We start from the raw sequence: 19,749 nt of genomic DNA, 5'->3' as shown, positions 1-19,749 counted from the left end.
TGTGTGTGTATGTGTGTGTGTGTGTGGTGTGGGAAGGTATGTAGGGTGATGGGGGTGGGAGTGAAGTATGTGTCTGTGTGTGTGAGTGAAGTATGTGTCTGTGTGTGTGTGTGTGTGTGTGTGTGGGTGTGGGTGTGGGTGTAGTATGTGGTGGTAGGGGGTCATGTGTGTATGAAGTGTGTGTGAGGTGTGTAGGGATGTGTGTTTTGTGTGTCCGTGTTGAATGTGGTGATATGGTGTATATGTGGTGGAGGTTTGCTGGGAGAGAGGTGTGTGTTGTGGGAGTGGGTGCTGGGGATGGAGTGAGAGGGGTGTTTGTGTGTGGGGGGGGGTGCATGAAGATGATGACTAGCAGTTACTAGCATGTACCACTACCAGGTCTGTGAGTTACACTGATTTTTTTCCATTTTAATTCTTTATATTTCACTTTGATTTTTCAATATATTTTAATAGAAATATAATTATATTATCAAAGAAACATTAAGTAGCTTAGAGACAGATGAAGATGTGGAAAGAGACAATTCATAGTAACAATAGGTTCAAAATTGGGAATAGAAGAAATATTTAATTTTTTAATTAAAACGAACATATTTTTCTTGATAATTTTTGAATATTAATATTCAATATCAATGATAGCTTAAGAGCTGGTCACCAGTTACAAAAATATTCATGGTCAGCATTTCATGTACCTCTTTTGAAACACAATATCTGTAGCATTTAATATTTCAGATATAACATGTTATTACACCTACAACAGAGTAATGCATAAGCCATTTCAGATGTTCTAAAGAGTATAGATGACAATTAATGCAGATCTAAACTTTGACATATTATTTATTACTTTTATTTCAGTAGCATTATTTGTTCTTTTAAGATGGAAATTGGGAAAATGTTTGACAAAATTTGTAGTATATGGTCCATAGTAGTAGTGGGCATGTTGTGTTATTATAATGTCATTCCTCACTTATGGATAGAGATAGATTCTGAGTAATATGTTCTTATGTAAACAGAGCCTATAACACAGAGACTATATGTTATATATATGCATTTATGTATATAAATATGTGTGTCTATACATGTGTAGATAGATGACAGATAGATAGATAGATAGATAGATAGATAGATAGATAGATAGATAGATAGATGGATAGATATTCAATAGTGCGCTACTCAACCCTTGATATCCCACAGTTCTGGTAAGTAGTATTCATTAGATTCTAGGAAATTTAATTTTTCTTTGATTTTTCTATGACTTTTTAATCATTCAAAGTTGTATTTTCAATCTCAGTGTTTGTGTATTTCTGTATACATTTTTTCTTACTGTTGATTTCCAGTTTTATTCAATTATGACATGATACATGATAAATTATTTTAGTATTGGGTTTGTTAAGAATGGTTTTGCAAACCAAATAACCCAATTAAAAAATGGGGTACAGAGTTAAACAGAATTCTCAGCATAGGAATCTCGAATGGCTGAGAAGCACTTGAAAAAATGCTCAACATCCTTAGTCATCAGGGAAACACTAATGAAAACAACCCTGAGATTCCACCTCATACCAATAAGTATGGCTAAGATCAAAAACTCAAGCAACACCACATGCTGGCAAAGATGTGCAGAAATCTCTCCATTGGTGGTAAGATTGCAAATTTGTACTACTATTCTGGAAATCAATTTGATGGTTTCTCGGGAAGTTGGAGATAGTTCACATGAAGACCCAGCTATACCGCTCCTGGGCATATTCCCAAAAGAAGAACCACCACCAGGACACATGCGCCACTATGTTCATAGCAGCTTTATTTGTAATAACCAGAAACTGGAAACAAACCAGATGCCCCTCAGCTGAAGAATGGATACAGAAAACATGGTACCATGTTTACTATTCAGCTACTTAAAATAAGGACATCAAGAATTTTGCAGGCAAATGGATGGAACTAGAATATAGCATTCTAAGTGAGGTAACCCAGAACCAAAAGGACATGCATGATATGTACTCACTAAGTGGATATTAGTCATAAAACACAGAATACCCAAGATACACTCCACAGACCCTAAGAAGTTAAACAAGAAGGAAGGCACAGGTAAGGATTCTTGAGTCACACTTAGAAGGGGCAACAAAATAGTCACAGGAGGCAAAGAGAGGAAGGGGAGTGGGTGGAGGAGGGAGGAGGAATGAAGGGGCAGGATCAGGTGTGCTGAGAGACAGGAGAGAGACCCAGAGATTGAATGGGAAGCTAGAGCTTCTAAGGGCGAGGGCGGAGAAATCTCTACGAAGTCCCAGAGGTTCAATAGAGGGAGGCTCCCAGAAGTCAATGCGGGTGACCTGACCCAAGAAGCCTAACAGTGGGGATGTGGAACCTGAAGAGGCCACCTCCTGTAGCCAGGCAGGACCCCCAGTGGAGTAATAAGGACACTAACTCAACCACAAGACTTTCTACTCTAAATGTGTCCTGTCTAAAGGGAATGGAACAGAGACTGAAGGAACAGCCAACCAATAACTAGTCCAACTTGAAACCCATTCCATGGGCAAACACCAACCCCTGACATTATTCATGATGCTCTGTTGGGCAAAGAGCAAAGAGTCAACTAACTTGGATCCTTGGGGAGTTCTCAAGAGACTCAGCCGCCAACCAAAGAGCATACATGGGCTGGACTGAGGCCCCCAGCACATATGTAACAGACAGGCAGCTCAGTCTCCGTGTGGGCCTCCCAACAACCGGAGCAGAGGCTCTCCCTAAAGCTGTAGCCTGGCTGTGGTATTCATTTCCCAACAGGGTTGCCTTGTCTGGCCTCAGTGAGAGAGAATTTACCCTACCCTGGCAGATATTTGATGAGCCAGGGAGGGAAGTATACTCATGGGGTGCCCCACTCTCTCAGAGGAGAAGGAGACAGGGGATGGAGAGAGGGTCTCTGTGGGGAGGAACCAGGAGAGGGGCAACATTTGATGTAAATAAATTAATCTTTGAAAAGACTTGTTTTGTGGTCCAAATTGTGTACTAACTTGAATGTTTCACGGGCTTCAGAGAAGATATTCATTCTATAGAGGTTGAATAGCAGATTCTATAGAAGTCTGCTAAGCCTATTTGATCTTTAGTGTGGTTTTATGCTGAGGTTTCTGTGTGGACTTTTGTGTGGATGAGATCATTTGCTGATGAGGATGGGTATTGGAGTCCTATTATTATATCTGGACCATCCTATCTTTTCACTCTGTTTCACAAAAGTAAGTACACCAATGTTAGCCCAAAAATGTTCACAATCATTGTGCCTTTTTGATGGCCTTTCTCTTCATTAATATATAGTAGCATCCTTTATCATTTCTGGCTAAGTTTGGCTTGAAGTCTACTTTGTAAGATATGGGTATGGATATGCCATCTTGCTTTTAGGACCAATTTTTAGTATATAATAGTGACAGAGGACACAATGAAATAGACAAAAATATCAAGAAGAAAAGAAAAGAATGTGAGTCAGTGTCTTTATTCAATGGAGACCTTGAACCAGCCTCCTTCATAGGCTGCTTTTAGGAACCAAGACAGTGAGTGAGCTCCTTTCTCACAGCAATATCCAGATACTTCAGTTGCTTCCATTGTGATAAGCAAATGTCCTTAGGGGCCTGAGACTGCCATCAGTATTGTTTAAAAGTCTGGCTGAACCAAAGTTACATCAGATGGAAGTCATGAATCAGAATCTCTGGCTAGAAAAGAATATTAAGGTCCCTTTCCAGAATATAACTTTGCAAAGCAAGGACTGCCCTTTACTCACAACTTTTACCCTGTCACTTGGGACGGTTTCAGAAATAGCGGAGGCTCAGAGAAGAGCTGCCACTTGAATGAATGAGCCCAGCCTCAGCATTCCGAGTTAGAGCATTCTTAGGGAGCGTGCAAACACGATCTGCTCCTGTATGTCTAGCGTCTGAGAACAGATTGCCCACTGAACTCGAACTAGAGGAAAGCTATGTGGAATCTACATATTTTCTTCAACTGACAAATCAGTCTCTCACCGTAGAAATGACCAGGGGACTCTGAGACAGAGACTTAGAAGCATATTTCCTCCCAAGTTATAACTATATCTTACTTTACAAGACTTGTATCTTATTTTTTTTCCTGTTTGTGATTGAGATAAAGAAAGGATTTGTTCCTATGTGCCGATGACAGGAAATTTTCTGACACTTTTAAACCAGTCACCAGGGGGTTCAGGTATTCCTTAAATGGTGACATCTCTGCCGATGGGGTTGGTTTTGGTCACGATGATTATCACAGCAATAGAAAGAAGTAAGGACAGGCTCTAGGTCTGTGTACAAGGATAAAAGAGGACAAAGCCCTCTAAGCACCGGCATTCCCCTTTCTCTGTCTCCTGATGTTCCCAGATGTGAGCAGGAACACCTCCACAGCTGCAAATTGCTCTACCGCTATGTTTTTCCCACCCCGATGGGCTCTATCCCCTGAACAATAAGCCCGAAAACCCTTTCCACATTTAAATTGCCTCCTTTCAGTTATTTGGTCACAGCAGTGAGAAGCAAACATTCTACTTCGGGGGCTTGCAAGATAATGGGCTTGGCTTAACCTAGTAGCTCATCATCTTGCATAAATACCTTGACTTCATGATTCGTTTTAGGCATTATGATGAGTCTGGGGTGCTTTAGCTGCTAAGGGAATATAGGATTGGGGTAGAAGAAACATGTCGTGAATATTTCTGTGATGGTATGTATGCAGGGATGATCTAAAGCAATGATACTAAGAGAGCATTGCTGGTTTGAAGTTACTGTGTTAGACTGACACAAATATTATAACCTTTATGAGCTCTAACCTAACTCTTTGCAAAAATTGAACTAGCTATTACTTCATGAAAGTAATAGCTTTAATCCTCTTGAATGTGTATACACACACACACGCATATACATATACATATACATATACATACACACACACACACACACACACACACACACACACACACACACACACACACACACACACATATATATATAAGTCAGTGTCTGGTTTTCACAAATGTGATGTGAGCTGGTCTTCATTCCAAAGTTCACATCACTGTGAGGATCTCTTTTTATTCCAAGCCCTAAAGTCCTACTTCTCTTCAATGATTCCTCTCACACAAAGCTCTCTCCTGGAAAGGAAACTCTATTGAAGGTCTCCTGGGAGAGATAATGGATACGTTTACTTGTGTTATACACTTTAAAACGCTTACCTCTCCTAGTTTTCCCTATTTCAAAATCTTCCTTCAGGGGCACTCCACCTTCACCTGACTGCTTCCTTTCTTCTACTGCTCTAGATAGTTCAAATATAAATCCTACCCCTAAACAGCCTACCAAAATGCCTCTAGATGCTGATCAAAGACCTTTCATCATGTCATCAAAGTATTCTCATTTCAAGGGCATGTTAGCAGTCAACGAAACAACTTGGGCTTGTATAAGTAACTTTAAATATACACAGTGTTAGCCACAAAAATAGCTAGGATGAATGAAATCTTTCTACCATATGTTGCATTTCCTTTATTGTCTGTTTGCTATTTCCTGTTTAACCCAAACCATCCACTTCCGCAAGCTCCTCATTCATACCTTCATTGAATAAATGTTCAGAATCCCGTGTTCCACAAGGGAACCAAGTTCTAGGGTTACAGGAAGCTTTCCTGACTTCAAGGGAGGAGTGCAGTCATTTCTAACACACCAGCTCAGCTACGCAATGTGAGGCGAACCAAGACATGTTATCAAAGAGTCCTTCATCAAGCGTCTTTCCACATGCTTGCTTTAGCAAAACATCCTTTTACCTGTACCCACTTCAGGAAAACACTCCTTCACATGTTTGTCCCAGCAAAATACCATCCAACACAACTAACTTTCCAAAGAAACCGTTAGCTTCCACTTCCTCAGTCTTAACTCCAACTCCTGTAGGCATCTGGCAACTTAGAGAATGGAGAAGTCAGCTGTGCTGCATGCAATCCCTTAAGCAGGAGTCAGCTCTCCAGTGTCAGATGAAGGAAAAGGAAGTGTACACACCAGGTTTTGTCCTATTTCCAAGGGTATTTTTAGCCTAAATCCTCATCCCTGCATTTTCACTGCTATATGCGGCCATGGAGATTCCATCTAGGAAATGCAGAAATGAAGCATACTTCTGACCATCAAATGTTTGACGTCCCTGCTGTAAGAGTTTCAAGTGGGGTCCGATATTTTTCCACCAGACTCTGCTTTACCCATGACTCTACCTTCCTATGGAGAACACTGCCTCTTAGAGCCACCTCAGGAACACTGAGAAAATGAGAACATTGGTTCTCAAACTGAGAGGCTGTAACCCTCGCCTCCTTGTCTAACGTGCTTTTCGATGCCTTTTACCTTCCCTGAACTCCAAAAGGTGACAGGAGGAAACAAGTAGCCCAACTAAGTAATACTCCAAAAGGGCACTGCTTACAGCAATCAGTATATTTAAATGAAAGCCACAACGAACTCTTAAGCAAGCACCTAAAAGCAAACAGCAACAAAGCACCGTTTCCTTGTGTAAATGCTTTAGGGAAAGAAAAGCCGCCAGGCAATGTGGAGCCTGTAGGAAGCATAAATTGTACTTGGTGGGTGTGGCTGCAAACTTGACTGCATCTAGAATGAACTAAGACTAAGGCACACGCTGCTGGACACTCCTGGGAGAGAGCATAGAGACACCCCCCTCCCCAAACATGGGCAGCATCTTCTGTTAGAATCCCAGATAAAAAGGATATGAAATGTGGACAGCACCTTCTGCTTTTTGCCTGTTTGCCTTCACTCTTAATAGCAAGTTCATCTATCCTGTTGCTGTGACATTTCTTCACCAATATTAGAACCATTTTTTTAAGAATTCCAGCATAGACCAAAGACAGCAACTCTCCAGGAACCCACCAGGCCTTCAGCAGCAGACTGGAACTGTCAAGACATCCACCCTCATGGGCTGAACACCTACTAGATTCTTGGCTTTTCCTAAGTGGAACATCCACCGTTGCACTACAAGGACCACATCCTGTGAGCCAATCTGATAAATCTAATGTATAGTCGTTCTATCAGTTCTGTTGCTAGAAAGAGCCCTGACTAAGACAGTGGGATTTTTAAAGGCAGGACACAAAATTTGGTGAGTAAAGAAGTAGGGTGAATGCTATCAAAACACATTGTGCAAAACTCTCAAAGAACAACGATCAAAATGAGGGGGAAAAGAAAAATAAGACTAAGTGTGTGCTGAATAATAGTATTTTATTATTCACGAGACAGGAACAGGCAAATGTATGTTTTATTGCTTTTGTGCTTTTTTTGGTTTTTTTCTTTTCTGTTCAGTGCTGGGACTGAAACTCAGGGATTCACATTCTACACAGTATTCTACCACTGGGCTGCATCCCCAACACTGTCTTCAATCTTGTTTGCATCTAGGAGGCACTTCCAAGAAAAGACAAAGAATCACTATTAAAATATATAAAGGAAGTGAAAACATTATTTATTGGTTACGTTATAGAAATGGTGTAGTCCCAGGAATATCAGCAGTCTATCATAGAAAAGGAAGGCAGGAACTGGAGGCATGTTAGTTACTTGCCTTGTTGCTGTGACAACAAGCTGGCAGAAGCAACTTTAAGAAGAGTTTATTTGGGCTCAGGGTTTGAGGATACAGTCCTTGATGGCAGTGAAGACACAAGCAGCAGGCGCCTGCAGACAGGAAGCAGAGATTGGAGAATCCTCATGCTCAACCAGCTTTCTCCACTTTCTCCATCTGGAAGCCCAGCTGTACTACATACCTTTCTCCTGCTGTGATGACATTGAGGGAGTTTATTTGGCCTTCAGGTACCAGAGGTATACAAGTGCATCCATCCATGATGGCAGGAGGCATGGTGGCTAGAGCAGGATGAGAAGTCACACCCATAAGCATGCAGGCAGAGAGAGCAAACTGGGGGTGAGACGAGTTTATAAGCTCTCAAAGCCCACCTCGAGTGGCTCACTTCGCCCAACAAGGCCACACCTCCTCTAAGCCTCTTCAAACAATGTCACCAAATGTGGATCAAGTGTTCAAATACATGAACCTATAGGAAATATTTTCATTCAAACCACCACACCAGTCCATGGGATGGTGTCCTTACAGAATAGATCTTTCTACCCCAATTAACCTAATCTAGATAATCTCACTGGCTTGTCTCCCAAGTGACTCTGGTTCCTGTCAAGTTGGCAGTCAAGACTAAATATCCCAGAAGGCTATGCTACCGTTAAGCTCATGATCCAAGAGGTGGTTGAGCTGTTTCTGCTCACATCCAATTGGTTACATGGTGTCATGTGACATCAAGAGAAATTAAAGAATTGCTTGTATTTTCTGGATTAAAATTTTTTTTTTTTTTTTTTTTTTTTTTTGGTTCTTTTTTTTGGAGCTGGGGACCGAACCCAGGGCCTTGCGCTTCCTAGGTAAGCGCTCTTACCACTGAGCTAAATCCCCAGCCCCCTATGGATTAAAATTTTGAGAGCCACTATATGCCAGAAAAGGAGCATGGGTTCTGAGGGGAAGTAGCAGTCTCTACAGCCCCTGATGGTCTGGCAGATCCTGTTGACAAGTTGGTTTGTCAGAAGCTCCTCAGAAATAAAGTAATGGAATAGGACACAGGTGAGCAAGATTGGTAGTGGGCCTGCTTTTGATGAGAAGATCTCAGGAAAACCTCCTTCATAGCTGAAGGGGTTTGCAACCCATAGGAAGAACAGCAATATCAACCAACCAGATCCCCCAGAGCTCCCAGGGACTAAACTACCAATCAAAGAATACACATGGAGGGACCATGGCTCCAGCCACATACGTAGCAGAGGATGGCCTTATTGGGCATCAATGAGAGGAAAGGCGCTTGGTCCTGTGAAGGCTCAATGCTCCAGTGTAGGGAAATACCAGGGCATGGAGGCAGAAGTGGGTGGGTAGGGGAGTGCCCTCATAGAAGCAGGGGTAGGGAAGATAGGTTAGGGAGTGTCCAGAGGGGAAACTGGAAAAGGGGATAAAATTTGAAATGTAAATAAATAAAATATCCAATTTTAAAAAAACTCCATTATTTAATCTCATTTTCCTGTGCTATGTGAGGAGATTACAACATATGGTTGAAATGTTGAGGTAAAACAGTTACTAAAATAGGATCATAGGTGCTCATGGACTCTCCAGGTTTAATAAGAAAAAATAAGTGCACCGTGTATAGGGCTTCTTGATTTCCTTCAACTTGCTTTCCTGGTCAGTCAAGACTGAGAAAGCTTGTCTGAGAGCACAGAATGGATGCATCCACTGCTGGGTACTTCTCTGAACTGGAGAAAGTTTCCTCTTTCAATTTCAATGTCAGGGAGGGGGGGTGGGGAACACCCTCATAGAAGAAGGGGAGGGGGAGTGGATAACGGGGTTATGGACGGAAAACCAGGAAAGGGAATGACATTTGAAATGCAAATTTTTAAAAATCCAATAAAAAATAAATAAATAAAAAGGAGTAAAGGGGTGTTTGCGGTCCTACTGAGTTCAAATCCATACTATGAGACCAGGAGTTAACATCCATTCTGAGTTTCTTCCCATTGCCCCCACTGTAAAATGGGGAAGTACTAATTTTGGCCCTGAGGGATTTGGAAGTGACATCTGATAAACTTTCATCAGCAGTTGTTAGTCACCTAAGTCCTTTCTTCAACTGCTACAGGCATAAGCACCTCTTTATATTCCAAGCCTCATACTTCAACTTCCCCTTATAGAATCTTTTCATGGTTCCACCCAGCAGCTGACTCAGACAGATACAGACACCCACAGCCAGTGGGTGGAGCTTGGGGACTCTTATGGAAGAATAGGAGGAAAGATTACAGACCTAAGGGGATAGGAACTCCACAGAAAGACCAACAAAATGAACTAACCTGGACCCTCAGGGCTCTGAGTCTGAACCACCAACCGAAGAACATACATGGGCTGGATCTAGGCCTCCCCTCCCATATGTAGCAGATGTGCAGCTTGGTCTCCATATGGGCCCTAAACAACTAGAGCGGGGGCTATCCCAAAAGCTGTTGCCTGACTGTGGGAGATATTCTACTAGCTGGGCTGTCTTGACTGACCTCAGTGGGAACAGAGACACCTAGCCTCAAAGAGACTTGAGTTGCCAGGTTGGGGACGACACCCAGGGAGGCCCCCACCTGCTCTGGCCTCTGTCTCCTGGCTACCTCCCTCGAGCCTAAGCAGCAACCTGTGGTCCTGCCTCAGCCCAAGAAACCCAGACGTCTGCTGCCCAGAAGCTGAAGGACAACTCGGCCTCTCCCGTCCTGCCCAAGGGAAACAAAGAACAGTCAGGAGCAAGTGAGCATATTGCTGAGGTGTAAAATTAAATAGACAGACTTAATGAACAAGCCTGTGAGGAAATTTTGAAAGTAGAGCAAAAATATAACAAACTCTGCCAACCATTGTTTCAGAAGAGGTCAGAATTGATCACCAAAATCCAAAATTTTTGGGTAACAACATTTATTTGTCAACCATCCACAAGTGTCTGCACTGCCTGGGGAAAGATGAGGAGGCCCTGCATTATCTGACCAGAGTTGAGGTGACAAAATTTGAAGACATTAAATCAGGTTACCGAAGAGATTTTTATTTTGAGGAAAAGCCTTGCTTTGAAAATAAGGTTCTCTCCAAAGAATTTCACCTGAATGAAAGAGGTAACCCATCTTCAAAGTCCACTGAAATCAAATGGAAACGCTCAAGTCAAATGCAGAATAAGACCTGCAGGAAAAGGCAGCACAAAGACCAGAGAGCTTCTTTACCTGCTTTACTGACCTTTGAGAGGTCATCAAAGATCATATTTGGACACATCCCTTGTAGTACAATTTGGTTCCTGATATGTATCCTTGGTTTTTATCTCAATTTGGCTTTTTTTTTTTTCAAAATAAAATGGGACTTTAGTTACCTGGATCTCACGGCAGCACCTGTCCCACTGTCACTGACCTGATGCTCTAAGGCCATCTACGAAGGACAGCAGCTGGTGTGTCTTCACTGGCAGTGTGAACTGACCGAGAAGGTGGGCTGTCAGGGTAAGCAGCCGGTGAGACGGTCGGTACTATCTGTCACCGATACGTAGCAGAAGCGCTCAGACTTGACTCTGAACTGTGTCAATGAAGCGCTGTCTGCTCAGCACCCCCGTGCAGAGAACAATGTTTCGGGAAGCAACCTGATGCATAAGCTTTTTAATGCTGTTAAATAGAGCTAAAATGAAATGCCACTTTTCCAGAGATGATTAATGGACAGCCTGGTCAAATTCAAAGCTTTCTGATGTATAAAACTTTATAAATGGAACTACTCCATCAATAGGCAAAGTGTAACCAAAATCTGTCTAGATGGATTGTGTATAATTTCTGTACAGGTCTCTGTTTAGTAAATACATCACTGTATATGTCAGGAATCTTACTCCAATAAAGGAACATAAAGGGGTTTTTTTGTTTTGTTTTTTTGGTTTGTTTAGGAAAAAAAGAGTATTTGTTTTGTGTGTTGGAACTGGCCCGCAATCCCAGCACTAGAGCTGAAACAGGATAATATACTTAAGATCTGCGTGGCCTCCTAGATACTCTTGGGGGGCTGGGGACACGTTTATGTCCCTTAGCTTTTGTTAAACCATTTTGTCCTTTATTTACAAGGGTGATGTACACATCACCGTGCACATAAGGGAGCCAGAGGAGGATGTCAATGTCTTCTTCTATCACTCTCCACTTTCGTCTCGTGAAACAGGGTCTCTTGGTGAAACTGAAGCTAGCTATTTCAGCTGGGATGGATGGCTGGAGAGCTTCTGGGATCTGCGGTCCCCACCCTTTAATATAGATTAAAGGTATATGCATGTATGCTTTCCTTTTTCATGGATGCTAGAGATTTGAACTCAGGTCCTTACGTGGGAGGCGTGCATGGCCACTGAGCCATCTCCTCAGTACCAGGGGTTGTGTCTTTAACATCTGAAATGTTAAAGATTTCTAGCGTACCAGGGACAGTAACCCTCTTTCCTATTTTTCCAAATGGGCATACAAGCCCTTGGCCCTTAACCAGGATCCGCTCTCTCCCATGCTGGCCTGATCCTGGTGACCAGCATTATCTGAGATCATCTCATTTTGATTCCTGAACTTCAGTGAAGTTTTCTGTTACAATACAGAAAAATACTGTGCGACGCCTACTCACTCTCCTCAAAGTCCCTCAGATCCTATCTCAGACTTACTTTTCCTTCCTCAGAAATTCTAGGGGCATGACATGATATACAGACTTGGAAGAGTGTGGGGACATGGCACATGTTACTCCAGTAAGGAACACGTACCACACATAGCTAGGCCCTGGACTCAGCAGAAGCTGGATGTTGATGGTTTTTAATCTGTGAAAGCCTGCCTCCTCTTCTGTAACAGGGACGATGATTCTCACAGAGCAGTACGGTCCTGCAAACCAAGGATTGAGCAAGGGCATTTAAGGATTGTCTGTGCTTCTTTGCAACATCAGTGAAGGATTCCTGAGCAGGAACCTGTCGTTTTGGTTCAGAAGATGGAACTCGCATCATCGAAAGTGATGGATCCTTTCTAAACGCCTGAATACGGACATCATGAATTCCTTAGTCTATTTGCAAAGTGATTCGGAATCAAAGAGAGGCAAAGATTAAAACAGACACAGAAGGAACACCCATTCAGAGCCTGCCCCACATGTGGCCCATACTTATACAGCCACCCAATTAGACAAGATGGATGAAGCAAAGAAGTGCAGACCGACAGGAGCCGGATGTAGATCTCTCCCGAGAGACACAGCCAGAATACAGCAAATACAGAGGCGAATGCCAGCAGCAAACCACTGAACTGAGAACAGGACCCCCGTTGAAGGAATCAGAGAAAGAACTGGAAGAGCTTGAAGGGGCTCGAGACCTCTTTTGAACAACAATGCCAAGCAACCAGAGCTTCCAGGGACTAAGTCACTACCTAAAGACTATACATGGACTGACCCTGGACTCTGACCCCATAGGTAGCAATGAATATCCTAGTAAGAGCACCAGTGGAAGGGGAAGCCCTTGGTCCTGCTAAGACTGAACCCCCAGTGAACTAGATTGTTGGGGGGAGGGCGGCAATGGGGGGAGGATGGGGAGGGGAACACCCAAAACGAAGGGGAGGGGAGGGATTAGGGGATGTTTGCCCAGAAACCAGGAAAGGGATTAACACTCGAAATGTAAGTAAGAAATACTCAAGTTAATAAAAAAAGAAAAAAGGAAAAAAGAAAACTGTCTATTTGCCTATGTAAAGGGGGAAATCTTACCCAATTGTAACTTCTAGCTACAATTTTTGTCTACGAGACTTTTGTCTGTCTACGGGGCCGGGAAGACCCCAGAAGCATGAACTTTACCTAATAAAAGCCGGTACCCTTCATGGTCTTTCTAAGTGCATGACAAGTTGTACTTCGTACCATTGTGTCCCTTCAGGGTGGAGCTAAACAAATACCTGGTCCAGGAGTCAGAATGGAAATTGGAACAACTGAAAGTCCAGCTCCTACATCATTTGTGTCGTCATTTGTGTCGTTGCCACCAGGGAAGCAACTAAACTGGGCATCCAAGTACCCTTCGTCCCAACCTACCAGACCTAAATCCGAGATAATTACTGGTTTGTTTCCAACGACCAAATATTAATGCCCATCCTAAACAAAAGCTTGATGGAAAGAATGCTGTTTATTCCTCAAAGGCAGAAGCTGCTCTGTTCCCAAATCCCAAGCAGGGACCTGCTGTGAGGCTTCCACAATGGCTTCTCCCCACTCTGGGGTAGGGGTTAGGGCATGGGGGATGGGGGATGGGAGTCGCCTGGACAACCTTCCTGAGGCAGACTCGAGGATCTGGGCAAAGAAGACTCTAGAGCAGATGCTTGAACTGAAATGAATATTTGAGGGGTTACTTCTAACAGACCCCCTGAGCACAAGCCAGCTGCTCCTCTCTCCCCGCCCCCTCGGGCTTCCTCCCCTACCATGCTCCACTGTTTTCTGCTCACAGTTTTGTTTTGTTTTTCCTCCCCAATCGCAGCTTCCTTCTCATCCTTGGGTCACCCAGCCAGCGGACCGATTTAGCTCTTCAGCGGGCACTTCCACTGCAGGACCGTGAGCGCGCGCGGGGGGGGGGGGGGGGGGTGAGGAGTGTGCAGCGAAAGGCTGGAGTCCTGTTAGCTTCTATGAGGAAGTGCTTTAGGGGATTGAAAGGGGCTTTCCTGTCACCCAGCCTTCCCGGCTGCTTCTGCTTCCTCTGGCAATACCAAAGGCTCCCTCAAATTCTGCAAGCCAAGTCTGTGAGCAGAAAGGCAAACTCAGAATCTAGGGACTTCATGATTGTTTTTTGTTTTGTTTTGTTTTGTTTTTTGTTTGTTTTACTTTGGTTAGGTTTCCTTTTTAATTATGTATTTATTTTATGTATATGAGTACACTGTTGCTGTCTTCAGACACACCAGAAGAGGTCATAGGATCACACTACAGATGGCTGGAAACCACCATGTGGTTGCTGGGAATTGAACTAAGGACCTTTTAAAGATGATAGTGGCTTGTTCGGCTGACCTCTCCCATTACACATTGCAGTTGGTTTCAGGAGAACCCTGTAGCTCTCCCTGCTTCTTTCTCTGTCAATTTTGTACTTTTCTCGTCGAGTGAATCTTTAGCAAGCACTGGCCGTGTATAGCAATAGGAAGTCTGAAATAACTTAATTAGCTACTAGAGCCATGGATCTGGCTTGGTAAAATCCAATTGAACAGATCTGATTCATTCGCCTACCACGCTTGGTGCTCTCCTTTCGCACTTGGGAACCAAAAATCACACCTTGCTGTTTTCTCAGTCCACAATGTAAGAAATAAAATCTGGTGGTTCACATCCGCGCGCGCGCGCGCGCGCGCGCGCGCACACACACACACACACACACACACAGTAGCATTAAAATAGTAGCATTAAAAAGAGAATTGAGAGAGTAGAATAGAAAAAGAAACTGCTTTTCTCCATGGAAGTCGCAGGTGTGCTGCAGCGTAACAAATGAGCACAGGGAAAAGAGAAACCAGAGAGCTAAAAAGGGAAAGTAACATTGTTCTTAGTGCCAGCCAAAGTTGCATTCTGACCAGACAAAGGTCCTGTAGCCTGTATGACGCAACGGCACTGAGAAAGTTCTCTATTATTCCTCCCAGCCCTGGGTAGTAGGGCAATCCATTTGGAAAAATTCCTGAGTCTCCAGCTTGAGAAATCCAAGGTCCCTGCACTGTCATATCTCTGAAGATTCTCAGGTCTTACTATAATCCAATGAGTGCTTGCCTGAAGTTAACTACAAGGGAAAGATTTTGAGTCAAAGATTTGAACTGAACATGGTGGGAAATCAAGTATAGTTATGAGAGATATAACAATGTTTCCTGTTTGGGGCCATCAATTATGGAAACTAGCGAGGAGAGGTTTAGGGGAAGCAGTTGCCAAAAATTCTATGTAGGAACTATGGTGTGAAAAAGTCAGAACACAGAGCAGTCTACTGTGGTGCAGAGCACTGCACTCTGATAGACAACGTCCACCCACAGACATCTAAAGGTGCGAAAGGCTAGGACCAGTCAATGGAAACTTGTCTGCTATACATATTCATGGCTATCTCTGCACACAAACCACATCTTGTGGTTGCTGGGCAAGTACCACCAAAAAGGAGAGAGGAAGCCAAATACTAAACAAATTGGTTTTCATCGACTAAAACAGAGTTAAGAGGTCACAAAAGGAAGCGATGCACCGAGTCAAAGCCTTCCACAGCTGCCCGTATGACTGACCTTAAAAGATCACAAACCTGTTTTCTTTTTAATTTTTTTTGTTTTTATTTCTCTCTTTTATGTCCTATTTTGGAATGCTTAACATCTTTCTACATAAACTTTTAATCAGACCAATCCATAAAAATATTTAGAGATGGATTCTTATTTATGCCACTTTTTCTTTGTCTTTTATATACCCTCTCATTTTAAATATTTATTTTTATTTCATGTGCATTGGTGTTTTGCCTGCATGTCTGTCTTTGTGAGGGTGTCAGATCCCCAGAACTAGAGTTATAGATAGTCATGAGCTGCCATGTGTACTCACAATTGAACTCAGGTCCTCTGTAAGAGCAGCCAATGATCTTAACTGCTGAGCCCCATTTTTAATTCCATAACACCTAATTTCAATGTCTTCCTTTCTTCTTTCCTGTTTTCTTTTCTTTGACCACCCCCCTAGGAACCAAATCAAGCCTCAGGCTTGCAGTCTCCCTGTCTGCACCATTCAAATGCTGGAACTGGCAAATGGCATAGCATCAAACTAAAACATTACACATAGCAAACAAAAAGAGAAGAAACTTATGAGACACTGATGAAAGAAAGGTTTAACCAGATGTTCATCACATGGAGGATTAGTATCCAGAGTATTCAAAGAACTAAGAACGTTAAACACTAAGAAAAAATTATTCAATCAACATGAGTGTGGTGGGTTGAATGAGAAGAGCCCCTATTAGCTCATATGTTTGAATACTTGGTCTCCAGTTAGTGGCTTCTGGGGGAGGACTGAGAAGTATGACCTTGCTAGAGTAAGAATGTCATTAAGTATGGGCACTAAGGTTTCTTTCTTTCTTTCTTTTTCTATTGGCTATTTTATTTATTTACATTTTAAATGTTGTCCCCTTCCTGGTTTCACCTCTGAAAACCCCCATTCCATCACTCTTCCACTTTACCTCTATGAAGGCGCTACTCTACCTACCCACCCACTCCTGCCTCACCCCTCTACCATCCCACTATCCTGGGGTATCACAGCCTCCACAGGGCCAAGGGCCTCCCTTCCCACCGATGCCAGATAATGCAATCCACTGCTACATATGTAGTTAGAGCCATGGATCCCTCCATGTACATATACTCTTTGGTTGGTGATTCAGTCCCTGGGAGCTCTGGGGAGTCTGGTTAGTTGATATTGTTGTTCTTCCTATGGTGTTGTAAACCCCTTCAGCTCCTTCATTCTTTGCCCTAACTCTTCCACTGGGGTTCCCAGGCTCAGTCCAATGGTTGGCTATGAGTATCTACATCTGTATTAGTCGGGTGGGTGCTGTCAGAGCCTCTCAGGGGACAGCTATACCAGGCTCCTGTCAGTAAGTGCTTCTTGACATCAACAATAATGTCAAGGTTGATGTCTATAGATGGGATGGATCCCTAGGAGGAGTGGTTTCTGAATGGCCTTTCCTTCAGTCTCTGCTCCAGTTTTTTGTCCCTGCATTTCCTTTAAACAGGGACAATTCTGGGTTAGCATTTTTTGAGATAGGTGGGAGGCCACATCCCTGAACTGGGGGCTATACCTATCTGCTAGAGGTGGTCTCTACAGGTTCTATCTCTCCATTGTTAAGTATTTCAGCTAATGTCATCCCTGTTGGGTCCTGAGAACCTCTCATTTCCCTAGTGTCTGAGACTTTCTACTGGCTACCCCCAGTTGCCCGTCCCCAATGCTACACATTCCTATTCGTAAACAGGACCCAGCATTTTGCTACATACAGGAAACATACCTCAGTGACAAAGACAGACACTATCTCAGAGTAAAAGAATGGGAAAAATTTTCCAAGCAAATGGTCCCAAGAAACAAACTGGAGTAGCCATTCTAATATCCAATAAAATAGACTTTCATCCAAAAGTTATCAAAAAAGATGGGGAAGGACACTTCATACTCATTCAAGGAAAAATCTACCAGGATGAACTATCAATTCTGAACGTCTATGCCTTAAATGCAAGGGCACCCACATTTGTAAATAGAACAAAGGAAAAAGCTGGTCGTGCAAGAACTTTGCTTTCAAATGTCAGTTCTGGAAGCAGACTGCAAAATAAAAGAAAACTTGCTACAGGTTTTCGAAAGAGAAATAATGCATTACATTTAATGGTTTGTTCTATTGAAATTTATTAAAAGTATCCATTTGTTAAATGCTCAGAAAATTTCTGAACTGATATTTTTCTAGGCAAACATAATATGCATGTATAAAAGACTTTTAAAAATCTAAAGGACTGATTTGCACGTAGAGACACTTTTGCATTGCTTCTAGGCTTTGAACTGTACATAAATTCTCTCATTACTAAGATTGGAAGATAAAGTTGTCATTCAACATTTAGCCATTGCTAATAAATAGCAAATTCTATTATAAATGGTGATATGAGGTATTTTAGCATTTCATTTGATGTTCTATACTAAATTTACAAACTTACCAAGGAAAAATTAGCATTGTTTATAAAAAGAGAATATTAAAATCTAAGCCTCTGTGTTCATTGACTCATTAGAGTTAAATTTTCTGGCTGAAACAAAAAATGATGTCCTTGTGAGACACATATATAAGCACACACACACACAAATTGATATAGCATTATGAATTAACCCTTAATAGATGCAGTATTATAAAATGTCATTATAAATATTGCATATCTTTATTGTTTTCATATACGCTGGGGTTTTTTTGTTAATAGAATTTTATAGTAAATCTTCTGTCATATAGTAAATAATCCTGATTTTAATTTAAAACTCTATGTTTATCATGACAGATCTAATATGCCCTATCACCACTGAAAGAAGAAACTTTTTTTTTAAGTATCTTTTTTTTCTTTTTTTTTTTTATTAACTTGAGTATTTCTTATATACATTTCGAGTGTTATTCCCTTTCCCGGTTTCCGGGCGAATATCCCCCTAATCCCTCCTCCTCCCCTTCTTTATGGGTGTTCCCTTCCCCATCCTTCCCCCATTGCCGCCCTCCCCCCAACAATCTAGTTCACTGGGGGTTCAGTCTTAGCAGGACCCAGGGCTTCCCCTTCCACTGGTGCTCTTACTAGGATATTCATTGCTACCTGTGAGGTCAGAGTCCATGGTCAGTCCATGTATAGTCTTCAGGTAGTGGCTTAGTCCCTGGAAGCTCTGGTTGCTTGGCATTGTTGTACATATGGGGTCTCGAGCCCCTTCAAGCTCTTCCAGTTCTTTCTCTGATTCCTTCAACGGGGGTCCTATTCTCAGTTCAGTGGTTTGCTGCTGGCATTCGCCTCTGTATTTGCTGTATTCTGGCTGTGTCTCTCGGGAGCGATCTACATCCGGCTCCTGTCGGTCTGCACTTCTTTGCTTCATCCATCTTGTCTAATTGGGTGGCTGTATATGTATGGGCCACATGTGGGGCAGGCTCTGAATGGGTGCTCCTTCTGTCTCTGTTTTAATCTTTGCCTCTCTACTCCCTGCCACGGGTATTCTTATTCCCCTTTTAAAGAAGGAGTGAAGCATTCACATTTTGATCATCCGCCTTGAGTTTCATTTGTTCTAGGCATCTAGGGTAATTCAAGCATTTGGGCTAATAGCCACTTATCAATGAGTGCATACCATGTGTGTTTTTCTGTGATTGGGTTACCTCACTTAGGATGATATTTTCCAGTTCCAACCATTTGCCTACGAATTTCATAAAGTCATTGTTTTTGATAGCTGAGTAATATTCCATTGTGTAGATGTACCACATTTTCTGTATCCATTCCTCTGTTGAACGGCATCTGGGTTCTTTCCAGCTTCTGGCTATTATAAATAAGGCTGCGATGAACATAGTGGAGCACGTGTCTTTTTTATGTGTTGGGGCATCTTTTGGGTATATGCCCAAGAGAGGTATAGCTGGATCCTCAGGCAGTTCAATGTCCAATTTTCTGAGGAACCTCCAGACTGATTTCCAGAATGGTTGTACCAGTCTGCAATCCCACCAACAATGGAGGAGTGCTCCTCTTTCTCCGCATCCTCACCAGCATCTGC

At 42.6% G+C, this 19,749-nt stretch overlaps 1 long non-coding RNA gene and 1 pseudogene across 1 annotated transcript; one reads left to right on the top strand and one right to left on the bottom strand.

Annotated features, from left to right (window-relative positions):
- Positions 1 to 7,201: 7,201 nt before the first annotated feature.
- On the bottom strand, positions 7,202 to 14,084 carry LOC147996807 (uncharacterized). The gene is made up of 3 exons (XR_015651611.1): positions 13,977 to 14,084; positions 7,754 to 7,850; positions 7,202 to 7,664 (listed from the first exon to the last, which is right to left on the bottom strand). It is a non-coding gene; the product is annotated as an uncharacterized LOC147996807 (long non-coding RNA).
- Positions 8,530 to 10,773, top strand: Set-ps1 (Set nuclear proto-oncogene, pseudogene 1; annotated as a pseudogene).
- Positions 14,085 to 19,749: the final 5,665 nt, after the last annotated feature.

Source organism: Rattus norvegicus, chromosome 1, assembly GCF_021556685.1.
Source record: "Rattus norvegicus strain SHRSP/BbbUtx chromosome 1, alternate assembly SHRSP_T2T, whole genome shotgun sequence".
Lineage (NCBI taxonomy): Eukaryota > Metazoa > Chordata > Mammalia > Rodentia > Muridae > Rattus > Rattus norvegicus.
Note: the sequence above shows the minus strand (reverse complement) of the source record. Positions and strands in the feature narration are given on the sequence as shown.